This window comes from Pinus tabuliformis, chromosome 3_1 (assembly GCF_031772625.1).
Source record: "Pinus tabuliformis cultivar Carrire ecotype Pingquan chromosome 3_1, CPIR1, whole genome shotgun sequence".
Classification (NCBI taxonomy): Eukaryota; Viridiplantae; Streptophyta; class Pinopsida; order Pinales; family Pinaceae; genus Pinus; species Pinus tabuliformis.
The window spans coordinates 21,622,996-21,638,492 of NC_142301.1; the positions used below are offsets into that span (position 1 = coordinate 21,622,996).

Sequence of the window (15,497 nt, forward strand, 5' to 3'; positions counted from 1 at the left end):
CTTTTTAATACAATAAATACCTGCTGCCCAAAAATAGGGGCGCTGTTTTAACTAGCACTACAAAAATAAAAAAAAACGTTACATCCATTCCACAAATAGAACAGTGTTCCCCTAAATCTGTTGATGATTTGGCTTATTAGGAGACAAAATCTGGAGCAAAGATCTCATGAAATCATGACTGAGGATCGAAATTGGCAAATGCGTTTCTCCTGAATTCTTCTGATGACCGACACATGGAATAACTGCTGGAGCACAGATCTCCATAGGACCAGGATTGAAATCAAATCGCATTCTCTAGCTGTAATAGATAATCCTAACTTCAGTTTGGTTAGCCACGTTGCATTTTCCATTTTAATAAAACAACCTTTAAGTTAACATTTCGCCGATTCAGCTTATGAGGACAACAATCGCCCGCAGTCCCACAAAATCTCCAAAAGATCAATTGCTGGCAGAAATCATGGAACAACATTCTGTATGGATTAATGAGGCCAGTCGCACTTGCCTCTGCACACTGGCACATTCACATCATTCTGCTCTTTAAATGTACTAATATAAAACCGCGGACTCTCCAACCTCTGCTTTGATCAACAGCTAGACTCATAAATGCTAGCTTTTGGACAAAACAATGTACAGGTCTATTGACTATGGTGCCCAACGCATATTATCAAGCCATCTTCACTTCACTACAGTCGAGTTTTTTGATGATCAAACATATTGTTTTACTCATCAACATGAGCCCTCAGCTCGATCCACCTTAATGCTTGATCTGCAGGTTTTAGCTCTGCACATGTCCTTTAAATTGAAGTGCACACTCACTCGTAAGCTGCACAGGGTATAATAATTCCTCAATTCACGGATTGATCAGATCTATGCTCAAGATTGATTGAATCAAACCAAAATGTAGCCATTTCTCCAGATCTGGTAATTATTTGCAGACAAGAATGTTCAAAAGATTCATATCTCTGTACCATAAAACATCTCTTCTCAGATCGCTCGATACTCAGCCATGCACTCCTTCGACCCAGGAACCTCCAAAGAAATGCCTTCCCTGGACTGCCCTGAAAGCAACGTTACGGTTCCTAGAACACTTTAAGCAACGCGATGAGCAACAAATGTCACTTCTTCAATTTCTCCAGATTTTAGGTCTATCGCCTGTGCTAATGGTAAAAATGAATATTCCTTTATGAGTGACGAAGGTAGAAAATTCTAGGCAACAGATTGTCAAACTGACTGAACGATGCAGGTAAACAATATTACTCTTTCAGTCACAACATAATAATCGTCTCTTGGTACCCAAAACATAGTTCAAGGTTGCTTATACAACAAAATAGATTCCATCACGCAATCACTGAAGGAAGGATTTCTTACTACTCATGGATACACCCTTCATTTCCCAGAAATTGAATTTCCACCCTGCGGTCTTCAGATTCGACTCATCCATTTTGACCCTGATGCCGGCAGCTTTAAGTATCACACCTTCCTCATCGGCCTTCTTCCATATGGGAATAATAACTACCTGTATTGGAGCCGTCCTTGGTGGAAGCATCAAGCCTGTATCGTCGCCATGAGTCATAATAATGCCACCCACCATGCGTGTGCTTACTGCCCAAGAAGTTTGCCATACATATTGTCGCTGTCCATTTTTATCAGTGAACTGAGTATCAAATACACGAGAAACATTTTGCCCAAGATTGTGACTAGTTCCAGCTTGTAAAACCTTGCAATCACCCATCATTTCTTCTATAGTATAGGTGCGAAGAGCATCAGAAAATGTCTCTGCTCTCGATTTGCGGCCAACTATAACAGGCATAGCTGCTTGTTCACAAGCAAATTTATGGTATACCTCAATCGTCGGCAAAGCCTCTTTCTCATGCATATACAAAGGATTCCTTCCCTTTGGCAAATTTTGAATTTCGAAACAATATGTCATTGGCAATGGAATGATGGACTCACTCATATCCTTACATTTGAAACGATCGGTGGGCAATAGAAAAGAATTTTTCCCTACCTTCAAAGATAATGGTAATCGGAAACAGCGATTCCTAGTATAGACAACTGAGTCTAGGAAAAGTTCACTACGGCTTTCAGCAATATGATCCACATAAAAAGTGCAAGGGAATACATACAGGCCACATAGGGGGTAACAAAGAGCGAGCCTATGAGAATGTACACACGCCACAAATTATGAATCTAACCACTGGATTATTTAGACAAAGAGATATGTAACCCACAGAGAAATGTATTCAGATCACTGTAATAGACTGCGGGCTTTAGAAAATATCACAGTCAAACAAACATGAGCCTTAGAGAATACCAATTGGATACCCAAAATTTAGTCTAGTTCACCGAAAGAGAGGCTGCCAAAGTTTCCAGAACCAACATCCATGATGAGACCAAAACATTATCTAACCGATGCGCTATGTTAAAAAGAGTCCTGAGCGCCTGCACATTTCTTGGGTGTAAGAACAACATAATCTTTTTGATCAGCAACATGTTCAGTACGCTTTGAGCCAGGAGGTGGTAAGGGACCAACAGTGCTCCTACTATCTGAATCATTTTGAGTACTTAATGTGAACTTGCAAAGAGAAGCCAGAAATGCATTCAGAGGTTCCACTGCACGAAGAACTCCACAAGCCTGTGTGAATGCTTGGTAACCTTTCAGTATTTCCGATACAATAGCCTCACCCTGTGACCTGGATAATACCAATGATAGAGCATGTAGAATAGTTCTCCACACTGAATTGACCATAGCAATGCAAAGAGATGCAAGATCTCCACCAAATCTAGCTGATGATAGATTATTGTCACATCTAGGAGAGTCCAACTCACCATGTTCAACAGCTTCATCTGTCAATGTAGCTATAGTAAAAACAACTCCTAGTAATCCTTCAACTACTAATGTAATTACGTGAGCCTCACTTGCAACCACCACAGCGGCATTCCTTCTCCCTCCATTTCCACCATCAATACATTTTATTTCCATATACATGCCTGTCACTGCTGCTCAAATGGGTCAATAAGTTCTATATTATAGGATAATTCATTTATGACAATTTCCAAAACAGGTGTTCGGGATCTCCAATGAAACTTCTCCCAATAGCTTTTTGCCTCTGATTGCTGATGATGTTGTGAATTGTGCTCGTGCAGATAGGAGCTTTGAAGTCGCTGCTCCCTTTTGAAGAGCTGGAGCATAAATTACATAATTTAAATCAATACATTAAATGATTTCTTCTTCAAAACAGGGTTTTGAAGAAGAATCAATCTCTGACATGAGACGAAGTCTAACAGATTGCTTCAACTTGTCCGTTGGCTTGCGGATAATATGGGGTAGATCTGTCGTGAGATAGCCCTAGCTTGGCAGCTAATTCGACCATCATGTGATTGCAAAAATGCGATCCATGATCTGTAACTATAGCTTGTGGTACGCCGAACCTGGCGACTACATGATTGAAAAAGAAAAGGGCAGCTGTTTCACCAGTGTTATCCAATGTAGGCATCGCCTCGGCCCATTTGGTAAAATAGTCAACAGCGACTATTATATACCCATGCCCCCCCGGTCGAGGTGGGGTTACATTGCATGAAATCAATGCCCCACTTGGCGAAGGGCCCAACAACAACTATAGGCTGCAAGGGTGCGGGTGGTCGTCTGGTTTTGCTATCAAATATTTGACAAGCATAGCAACTTCTGACTGCTGTTATGCAATCCTTGAACATGGTTGGCCAGAAGTATCCTGCTCGTAAGATTCTTTGTGTTGTTGCATATCCAGACTGATGCCCCCCACACGCGCCTGAATGACAATCATTCAGGGCTTTTTCGGCCTCCTCATGGGTAAGGCACCTCCTCAGAACTGTATCGACACCACGACGGTAAAGCGTATCACCGACGATCATGTAGTCTTTTGCTTGGTATCGTATACGTTTTTGTTCTGAGTGAGAGGTATTAGACCTAAATTTTTGGGTTTGGAGATAAACTACGATATCTCCATACCATTCATCGCTTGCAGATATGAGAAACAAACTTTCGTCCACGATTGACTCTTTCGATGTTTCATCGTTGGACGACGATGGGAAATCACATAATAATTCTGCGAAAACTAGAGCTTTCTTTGATTTGGATTTTACAAATTCCAGATCAAACTCTTGAAGGATCGCTATCCATTTTGAATATTTGCCCCCAAGCAACTGTCGCGGCAGTATATAAGTCATGGGGTTGCAATCTGACAAGACGGTAGTTTTCCGAAAGAGGACATAATGTCGAAACCTTTGAATCACTTGAACAGCTGCAAGCGCTAGTTTTTCCACATAAGAATATTTACTTTCTGTATCGTTTAAGTTTTTACTTAAATAATAGATAGGATGTTCAATTCCATTGACTTCTTGAACTAAAACCATTGCAATGGTCGTATCCGCTGCAGCCAGATACAGGTTAAAATCTCTTTGATAGTCTGGGGCGTACATTAATGATGCTTTTACTAGAGATTCTTTCAGAGCATCAAAGGAAGCTTGCACCACCTGGTCCCAGACAAAAGGTACATCCTTTTTCAAAAGACGAGTATAACCTTTAGCAAGTTCTGCGTAATTTGGAATGAACCTCCTCAGAAAGTTTGCTTTCCCTTGGAGTTTCTGAATCTGAAGCAAATTTGAAGGTGGAGGCAAATTAATGATTGCCTGAACCTTACGGGGGTCGAGGCGAATCCCATCTTTAGAGACCACAAAGCCAAGTAAACGACCAGAACCGACGCAAAACACACATTTGTGTGGATTGAGTCTTATCTTGTAGTGTCGGCAACGTAGAAATATCGCTCTTAAATGCTGCGGATGATCAGTCCGCTTTCGCGAATGAGCCGGAAGATCGTCGAGATAAGGTTGAACAATGTTCAAGCCCATCGCTATGTTTTAACGAGCCTAGCGATAGGGAAACTCGTTCTCGTCTAAAGACAAGTTTGTCGCTATTTAATCATTTTAACGAGTCTAGCGACAAAGACAACTCGGTCCTTTTCATTTTTAGAGAGTCTGAAAAGGTACAGAAAGTTAACTCCAAAATTCCTTTTTCGTCATCTAATCCCTTAAGTTCAAAAAAGTATAAAACAATACAAAAGGGATGAATTTTCGATAACTTTAACGAGCCGAATAAAAGAAGCGCTCGACCTTTTTGTGCAATAATCCCTCAGGTCCAAAAAGATTAAAATCTAGAGGAGGGATAGCTCTTCCGGTCATTTTAACAAGCTGGAAGGCCAAAACTCGGCAAACTTTTCATATTTTTCGAGTCAGATGAAAAGAGCTCAAAGAAGACTCGTCTTTTGAGGAACGAGTGATAAACAGGGATAGCAGCAGATTCCAGGTACAGTTTGGAATTTTCCAATCACGGCAGTGTCACAAGGATGGCTAAGTGAAATCACTCTTCGTAGCTGTTCCTCAAAATAGGTAAACAATCATATGGAGGTGAACGATTGGCCAATTGAAATGGAGGTGGCAGGTGCAAACACGACCAAGGATTTTATGGCTAATAAATTTACGATCACAATGGTTATTTACCGAAATAGGTTCTTTTTTTAGATAAAAATGAGCTTAAACTCTGGAGGAAACATTGCTCACTTCTTTTATTTATTTTTTAATGAGCATGAAGACTGCGTTAAAACTGCTCGGATCTTGCGTTTATTTTTTAACGAGCATGAACTTTATGCTAAAACTGCTCGATATACCAGTCATAAAATAAGAAATGTCTCCTTCGATGTATTAATGAGCCGAAGTGACAAATGCTCGGTTGGAATTTTTCAGTTATAGAGTTTGAAAAAGGGCAAAAGAAACTGCTCTGGAGATCTAGGCAGAGGGTGTGCCAAACCTTTCTCAAAACCACAGAATACGTTTTACGGTACGAGTGGTCGATCTTCGTGAATGCTGTGTTCACTGCATTGCGATCAGTAGGGCGGCCGACACGGTTTCCTATGGATAAAGGCTTTGATCCTATAGGGGTCTCCCAATATATACTCGATGGTACGTGGGAGCACAAGTCCGTATTAGTGCCACCGAATCTCAGGAGGAATCACCCACCTTCTTTGAGATCGACAGTCACTATGTTTAACGACGCCGGAACACGTCTCTAGCTTAGACCTCTAGATGTTTGCGTTATGTTTCAAAGCGTTGTTAGGTTCATTCAATATATTTTAAGTTGATCTTTTTACAGTTTGCCTTTCAAAGTTCACCACGAGATGTATTGATACAAATTCCTAAATGCAGTCTAAGATGAGAAGCAAGCTTTTCAAATCTTTTTTGACTTATGAAAATCTTAACTATTGAGGGAAAAGAGAGATAAAATCTTTTTCACACAGATCAAAGAGCACTCGCTAATGCACTTTTTCCCTAAATCAACATACAAACTTAATGCAAAATGCAAAAATGCAAAATGCAAAAATGCAAGTATTTCTTTTCTCTTCCTTAATGTTTGATGAAATGCAAAAAGAAAGCTGTTGTATAACTTTGAATTCAATTTCAAGCGAAAGTAAACAAGTTTGTCCAAAATCGAAAGACACCTTAAGATTTACTTGTTTCGACACTAGAAATATATAAATCCAAACCATATAACGAAAGCGACAAACTCAATCAGCTATGATCAGCAAATAAACTAACTCTTAAGATCAGAACGACACTTAATCACAGGTCTAGATCTAAGAGGTCAATGCAAGATTGGTTCACTTTCGTTATGGGAAACTGTAAATGACACAAGAAATACAAAAGAACAAACATAGTTTCTTTATACAACTAAGGCGGAATAATGACAAAGGAAGTTGGTTTCAGATAGGCCTACTGACTGGCAACAAACAGCAAAAACAAGAGTGAAAACAAGGCAAGACACAACAGGAAACCCCAGTAGCTCAAGCCAAGACTGGTCCAGCGCAGGTGTAACACTACCTGTTTGACCTTCAGCACAGGTAGCCCCTTCAGGAACTGCGCTGAAATGCAGACAGCCTTTGTACAGCCTGCACTGAAGAACGAGACTTTCGTCTGTCTTGGTTTCCGGGTCACAGATTGCTCAAAAATTCACAGTTTTTGCTCAAATCAGAAGCTATCAGTCAAGGACACACTAAGGGATGTAAAGGAGGATGAAAAGCTATCACTAAGAGCTTATTAGAGTCCTTGTGGATCAGCTCTTCAAATCATAAACTTGCCCAGAAAACTGAGCTAGAGTAGCTGCCCTCTACTTTGTATTTGATAGATTCAAACACAGTTCGATTCGGTACTTCCTTTGTTTATGAAATGAATAGCAAGAAACACAAACAACCAACTCACCTCTTTCATTAATAATCCAGCATGGAGGAGTTTTTCAACTTCCGCCTTAATGGCAGCGGCTTTCTTCGGGTGCACTTGCCGAAGTCGTTGCCTTACTGGTTTGACATCAGGATACATTTTAATTTCATGTTCAACTATACTCGAGTCGATGCCTGGCATTTCATCATATGACCAAGCAAAGACATCTCTAAATTCGCGAAAAAGAGCGTTATATATTTCCAGTTCTGAAGGGGAACAACCTTTGCCGACATAAATATTCTCTACAACATCTGTTTTGGTCGAGATATTTATGGCTATAGTCTCTTCAATATTGGATAGGTTTCACTCGGAATCCACCGTATTTACAGTATTTGTTAGGAATTCAAATACTGAAGGGTGATAAAGGTCATTTTGAGTATCTTCTTCATATTCCGGAAGAAGGGAACGATGGTGGTGATCATTCCATGGTGTCCCCTCAATCATCATTGATTGTAAGATTCCTTCGTCAGTCCCATGTACTTTCGACCAAGGATCTAGTGGGGTTCCATATTCTCTAGACCTATCTACCCAAACGCTTGACGAGCGTTGATTTGGGCTCGCCTCCCATGCCTGAAACATTGATTGCTACAATATTTCCAAAGGGCTTGGGGACAATACCATTGCATGATCCATGTTGACCTTTGTGGAAGATATCATGTTGCAGGTTGCTACAAACGGTACATTTCCTGAATAAACAGGAGGTGGTAGCGCGAAAGTTCCCATCAATATGGGGTCCTTCAATAATCCTACTCCGATATCTTGAATTGAATGGTTACTTTCATGGATCATGGGAATGCTTCCTGTAACTTGCGAACCATTTGGGAGGAAATTCTGTTGGTCGACGATCGTAATCCCTCCTTCAAACTGGAATGCGATCTTCTTAAAATAAGTCGACACGACAGTCGCCATGGCATAAATCCATGGTCTTCCCAGTAGGATGTTATAATCAAGATTTCCATCAATGACTTCAACATCAATTTCTACTGTTTTTCCTCCAAGTTCAACTTTCAAGTTATTAAGGATACCGTAAGGGGTATAAGTCCTTCCGTCGAAAGCCTTTAATGTCGTCGATGATCGAGACAAGGTTGGAGATCCTAAAGTTTTCCAGCAACTCATCGACATAATACATGTCGATGCCCCCTCATCAATTATCGTTCTGTGAACAATTTTGTTGAGGGCTTTCACTTGAATAAGGAAAGCTAACTGAGCCGGTAACTGAGGATCATATCCCTTGTGATCAAAGGATACCAGATTTGAATCCTTAGGATCTACTCCACCAATTGTTGATAACAACGCCTGCCTTTGGGTTGGACAATTTTGTAGCACTTCAAGGGTCGACATAGCTGATGGCGATTGGGCCAAATCTTCCACTATGTTATAATGCTGCGCCGCTCTGGCGCGGGGATTAAATGTCGACTTCTGTACTACACCCTTTGGCGGTTTTATTGTTAATTCAGGTATGATTGGTGGTACAACTTCTGTTGAAGTTGTTGTCGAACTACTTGGTTGATCTTTACCTTTTTCGTTCGACACCTGAGGATTCTCGTAATCTTTGTTCCTTGTCGAAATCAAAGCATCATTCTGCTGTTTTGAAACCGACAACATAAGTACTTGCGACGGGGAAGCATTTCCGCTATCAACCAGATTTTGACCTGGGTTAGGAAACGGATCAGTTAACACAGCTGATGTTTGGGAACTTTTAAAGAACCTCTTCAACTCAGCTTTGAATGGGAAATTCTTTGTGTAATGATCCTCATCATCACATATCTGACATGGATAAATTTGTTTCCCTTTCCCAGGAGGGTTTGAAGAATTCTCCTTAGGCGATGATTCACCTTGTTTTTTCTTCTTCCCTTTGTTTTGTTTTTTCTTCTTGCTTCCTAGTTGATTGGTTTCTTTGCCTTTATCTTCCGAAACGACATTTACTTCCGAAGCAAGAATTTCTGCTTTTGCATTTCGATCCGAATTCTTACGGGCTTTCTTTGCGGAAGCCTTTATCGCTTTCGTGTTTGCGGTGCCAATCACGCCATCACCGGCATGAGAGTCACTATTTGATTTAGGAGGGGGAGGAATTGAAAATTCCGGTCTAGGGGCGTCAGGTATTTTGTCATAGAGTGTGCCGGACTGGGTGTACACCAAGTCCAAATACTGTGCACGAGCAATAACTTGCTCCTCTGTTACGACTCCCCCCTTGGCCACATCTTCCGTAATAGCCGGAAGTAACGACTTTATGAACCATTCAGCTAATAGCTGATCGGGAACATATGTTTTCACCATCCTACGACGACGACGCCACTCATGTATATGATCGGATATATGGGTAGAAGTTGTCTGTTTGAAGTTGGTTAATATTTCTGTTCCCGTTTCATACCTTATCGGTAACTGAAAGTGGGTTAAGAAAGTCGTGGCTAGGGAAATAAAGTTGTCGAAAGAGGCTCTTGGCAATTCAATATACCATTTAGCCGCTGGACCTGTCAATGTCCTCTTAAAAAGGTGAAGTCTTATCGAATCGTCGTTAAGGGTGTTCGACGAACACCACAGATGAAAGGTCATCACGTGATTCGACGGCTCTTCACCTGGATTTCCATTGAATTTAGGAATGTCATATGGAAGTTTATGAGGAATCGCTGGCCACCAAGGGGCATAAGCAATCGGATCGTTTGTTAATCGATGTAAATTAGGTAACTCTAAAGTCGCCACGAATGGTAACTGTTGATTCAAGTTAGGCGAAGCGTAACCAGGGTACGATGGAATCGCTTGAGCAGTGGGTCTTTGCATACCAGCATAATGTAATTGATGTTGGTATGATTGATACGGTTGGTGGACTTGACCACTGTAAAGTGGTTGGTTTTGACTGTTTTGGATATACGGTTGTCCACTATTCGCAAAGATCTGTTGCTCAGAACCTTGGTATACTTGCTGGAACTGCGGTTGTTGGTATTGTACAAGCCATGGTTGTGACGCCATGTTCTGTTGCGCCATGCTAACCATTGGACCAATGTGTGGGGTAATTGTACCCGTTTGTACTTGTGTCGACCCACCAGTTGGCGATTGTGGTTGTGACCCATGGTCAAGCGACTGTTGCATTACAACCTGAGAAATCTGAGGTTGACATGTAACAGGTATCGCTTGAACTTGCGACACGGTTACAATAGCCGGTGTGGTTGGTATGTTCGTCATAGGTACACATTGTTGCATAGAATATACAATCCTTGGTTGCTGAGGTAGCATAGGTACCCAACTACTTGATGCAATTCCAGTATAACCTGAATATTGTTGTGAACTCACGTATGGATACCCTCCTGGAGGGGGTAATGAAATGACATATTGCCCTCCATACGGTAGCAATCCGGAATTAAAAGGGATTGATGGCCCAGATTGACCTCCATGAGGATCAATCTGTTGAGTCTCAACATAAGAGTTGCCGGGTATTACTCCGGATGAACAAACTGGAACAGACCACACTGTCGAAATAGTCCCTTGGTGGACTCCTTCTAGCTGTTGAGAACTAGTTGGGACAGCTGGTATGCCGGCAAACATCGTCGGAGTGACGGCAAGAGATTCTGCTGTCGCTGTGTCATTTGACACAGTCCTAGATGATGACGGTTGTTCAGACATTTTAAGTCTATCCAAAAGATTGCCTAGTGATTCTACAGGAACTTCCACTTGTGGTGGATTAACTTCTGATGAAGGAAATAGAGTGACCCCGACTCCAAAATGAGTTGGAGTACTTGCTTGCGGATCTTCTGCAATTTCCTCTATCGCAATCAAACCCGGTGGAAGAGGAAGACCGTCAGGTCCGTAAAATATTTCTGGTGCCGAAGAAGTGGTTGCTTCGACAGCGACAGTTGTTTGAGGAGCAAAAATCTCTGGACCGGTTACAGATGGAACTGGTTCAGTTGCACAAGTGTTTGCCCCTAGACTAGGATCAGTATTACTGTCCTTCTGTGGCTGTTGAACTTCTTCTATAGAGGCAAGGTTTCCAGAAATGTTAGGAGTAACCGGAACCTCGGATGTAGTAGGAACACTTGTTCTAACTTTCAAAGGAGATTTTGAACCGGTTAAACGAGTTCACTTTGCCCGTACTGTTTTCGATTCCGGGGACAAAGACGGTTGACTCGCAAGCCTCCGCAAACGACGGATTTTCAATTGACTTTCTTCCACGATTGCGGATTACTCGATCAACCAAAATATTAAAAGGGGAAATTTGTGTTTTCGAATTGAATGAATTGTATTAGACGCTTTTAGACACAACTTGCTTTTTCACTTTTTAAGAGTCGAGAAAAAGATAAAGATGACTCTAGTCTCCTTCGATGTATTAACGAGCCCGAAGTGACAAATGCTCGGTTGGAATTTTTTAGTTATAGAGTTTGAAAAAGGCCAAAAGAAACTGCTCTGGAGATCTAGGCAGAGGGTGTGCCAAACCTTTCGCAACACCACAGAATACGTTTTACGGTACGAGTGGTCGATCTTCGTGAATGTTGTGTTCACTGCATTGCGATCAGTAGGGCGGTCGACACGGTTTCCTATGGATAAAGCCTTTGATCCTATAGGGGTCTCCCAATATATACTCGACGGTACGTGGGAGCACAAGTCCGTATTAGTGCCACCGACTCTCAGGAGGAATCACCCACCTTCGTCGAGATCGACAGTCACTATGTTTAACGACGCCGGAACACGTCTCTAGCTTAGACCTCTAGATGTTTGCGTTATGTTTCAAAGTTTTGTTAGGTTCATTCAATATATTTTAAGTTGATCTTTTTACAGTTTGCCTTTCAAGGTTCACCACGAGATGTATTGATACAAATTCCTAAATGCAGTCTAAGATGAGAAGCAAGCTTTTCAAATCTTTTTGACTTATGAAAATCTTAACTACTGAGGGAAAAGAGAGATAAAATCTTTTTCACACAGATCAAAGAGCACTCGCTAATGCACTTTTTCCCTAAATCAACATACAAACTTAATGCAAAATGCAAAAATGCAAGTATTTCTTTTCTCTTCCTTAATGTTTGTGCAATACAAAAAGAAAGCTGTTGTATAATTTTGAATTCAATTTCAAGCGAAAGCAAACAAGTTTGTCCAAAATCAAAAGAGACCTTACGATTCACTTGTTTCGACACTTAGAAATATATAAATCCAAACCATATAACGAAAGCGACAAACTCAATCAGCTATGAACAGCAAATAAACTAACTCTTAAGATCAGAACGACACTTAATCACAGGTCTAGATCTAAGAGGTCAATGCAAGACTGGTTCACTTTCGTTACGGGAAACTATAAATGACACAAGAAATACAGTTTCTTTATACAACTGAGGCGGAATAATGACAAAGGAAGATGGTTTCAGATAGGCCCACTGACTGGCAACAAACAGCAAAAAACAAGAGTGAAAACAAGGCAAGACACAGCAGGAAACCCTAGTAGCTCAAGCCAATACTGGTCCAGCGCAGGTGTAACACTGCCTGTTTGACCTTCAGCGCAGGTAGCCCCTTCGGGAACTGCGCTGAAATGCAGACAGCCTTTGTACAACCTGCACTGAAGAACGAGACTTTCGTCCGTCTTGGTTTCCGGGTCACAGATTGCTAAAAAATTCACAGTTTTTGCTCAAATCAGAAGCTATCAGTCAAGGACACACTAAGGGATGTAAAGGAGGATGAAAAGCTATCACTAAGATCTTATTAGAGTCCTTGTGGATCAGCTCTTCAAATCATAAACTTGCCCAGGAACTGAGCTAGAGTAGCTGCCCTCTACTTTGTATTTGATAGATTCAAACACAGTTCGATTTGGTACTCCCTTTGTTTATGAAATGAATAGAAAAAAACCACAAACAACCAACAAGATATGCTCCCCAGTGGAGTCGCCAATTTGTTGGGGGGAAAAGTATCTAATGCAGAATGCCTCTATCCCACTCTGAAGGTGATAGTACTTCAGCAACAACTGAATGCAAAGCTATTCAAAGTTTCTTCTTTATGAGATGAGAGAGGGAAGAAAAGGATGATCTACTAACCGTTATCTTGCGCTAATAGTCGATCCAGTCTTCACTCCTTGCTGCTTGCTCCTAGCTCCTTGCCCTTTCACCGGCCCAGCTACACACAGATCCTGTAAAAGCACAAGAAAAGGAAACTACAAGAAGCATACATCCATAATCGATCTAAGGATTAGCATAAACCAAATATACAAGCATCAATTCATCATCAAGATACATGCATATAGAAGAACCTCAAATACTTTATTGATAATAGAAGTAAAGTTCTGAGAGAGTTACAACCATAATAGGCCCAATCCAGCAACACCTCCCAGCTGAAAGAAATCTCCTCTTCACCTCCTTTAAGCAAAACACCCAATAGCTCTATACTCAAACCAACAGCACTTCCTTACTTGCACAAAATTCCAGCCCCCCTAGACCTCATGAGAGAGATCTATATATAGGGTTTTGGAGAAAGGATGAGTCATCTTGAGACTGGCCTGAAGCTGACTTGTGTCCTCTCCCACTTTAGTTAATCTTCAGTTCTTGAGTCCACTTGGAGAATCTTGCTTCCACTTGGAGATCAAGACCCTCTTACTCATCACTAGGCGAATTCCTTGACCCAAGTGTCAGTTTGGAAGCTTCCTGGGCAGTTGACACCTTGCAGAATGACTGTGCCACTTGGCCAATCTCGCCCAGCGCAGGTAGCCTTCATTAATTTTGACCTTCAGCGCAGGTACAGAGAGGAGCAGTTGACATTCAGCGCAGATGCTCAGTGGAGCAGCTGACATGATCCAGAAATAGCCTGTTTTTGAGTGTTTTCAGGTGGAGAACTGATTTTCAGTGCTGTGGTTTGCAGACCTTGTTCCTCTAAGGGTAAGAACAACATGTTTAGGGACTTTGGATCCCTCATATTATTGACATTTCATGCTCCATGCTGTTAGGCACAAAAATTTCTATAACACCTTGGTCCTTTGGGGTTTCCTCTTTGTTTTCTATCTTTTCAAAGGGCCGCTTCAGTATGCTCTAAGTTGTGATCTAGAAGTCCATTTTTGGACTTACATATACAGTTGGAAATATATTTCCGAGAAATATGCAATGGAGGGGGTCTGATTAATCTCTGATAGATTCTATGGCTTGGGAAATGGCTTCAATTTCACTGCTCATTTGCACTATTTTCACAACTGCAAGCATATTTAGTAGTGAGTGACAACATTGGCTCCTACTCGGGACAGTGCCTTGCTAACAAGGTACTAAGAACCTCCAGACTAGTATCCTTTACCATTGGGAATGGAGTTAGAAATATATGAACTCACATAAAATCTCCATGAACCTTTGTTTGCAGGGCATCAATTCCTCCTCAAACTGAAATGCAGAAATAAAAAGTCTAACAACTAGAAATTTAAATGCTCAGTAAGTGAGACTATTTATATACATTCCTGCTTATGCACAAGGTTCAAATAACCTAAGTTATTTCCACCCTCCAATGGATTCAGGCCAACATTAGAGCATTGGGCCTTATTCCTTCCTATTACTGAAAAATAAAAATTAAAATGAGCATGCACCATGAAAAATCTACAAATAAAAGGCTTGATGCATGCTCCAAAAATAACCTCTACTACTGATCAAATAATATGCCCATGTACTCAGCCATAGGGTGATGGAATGGACTGGAAAGTTTTAAGCTGCCTCTTTTTCATGAACAATCTTCTAACCAATATCCTCTTGGCCACGGTGACCACAAACACTTCTCAGCTCCACAACTTTAGATTTTTCTAGAAAATATTGTTGCTAATCATTTGTTACCCATTTGTCGACGGGCCAACCCTCTTGGAAATATGCAATAGAATCTTTAGTTTCTGAGTTGTAAGAGTCAGAGATTGGAGGGCTTAATGAGAATTCTCAGTAGGAACCTTTCTACAATAAGTAATCACAGACACTGCTTGGTCTTTCAACTTTAGGCTCTTCTTGAAAGTTTTGCTGCTGGGAGCCTTCTCCCCACTTTCTAGTAAAAAACCCCTTTTTGACCCCAACGACCATCTCTTCCTCCTCTGAATAATATGAATCATGCTTTGGAGGAGGTTCTTGGTCTTGTTATCCAGGCGAAAGATGAGCATTGCAAACTAGAGGCTCTTTGATGACTTCCTGATGGGCTTCCTCTTCTTGCGCAGCTTCCCCTGATTGGAAGCATTGTGGCTCTGCATCACTTGACTCTCTAGCCAAGTC

At 41.3% G+C, this 15,497-nt stretch overlaps 1 pseudogene; it reads right to left on the reverse strand.

Moving 5' to 3' along the window:
• Positions 1-1,345: 1,345 nt before the first annotated feature.
• Positions 1,346-1,957, reverse strand: LOC149185568 (proline--tRNA ligase, chloroplastic/mitochondrial pseudogene; annotated as a pseudogene).
• Between the last annotated feature and the right edge of the window lie 13,540 nt (positions 1,958-15,497).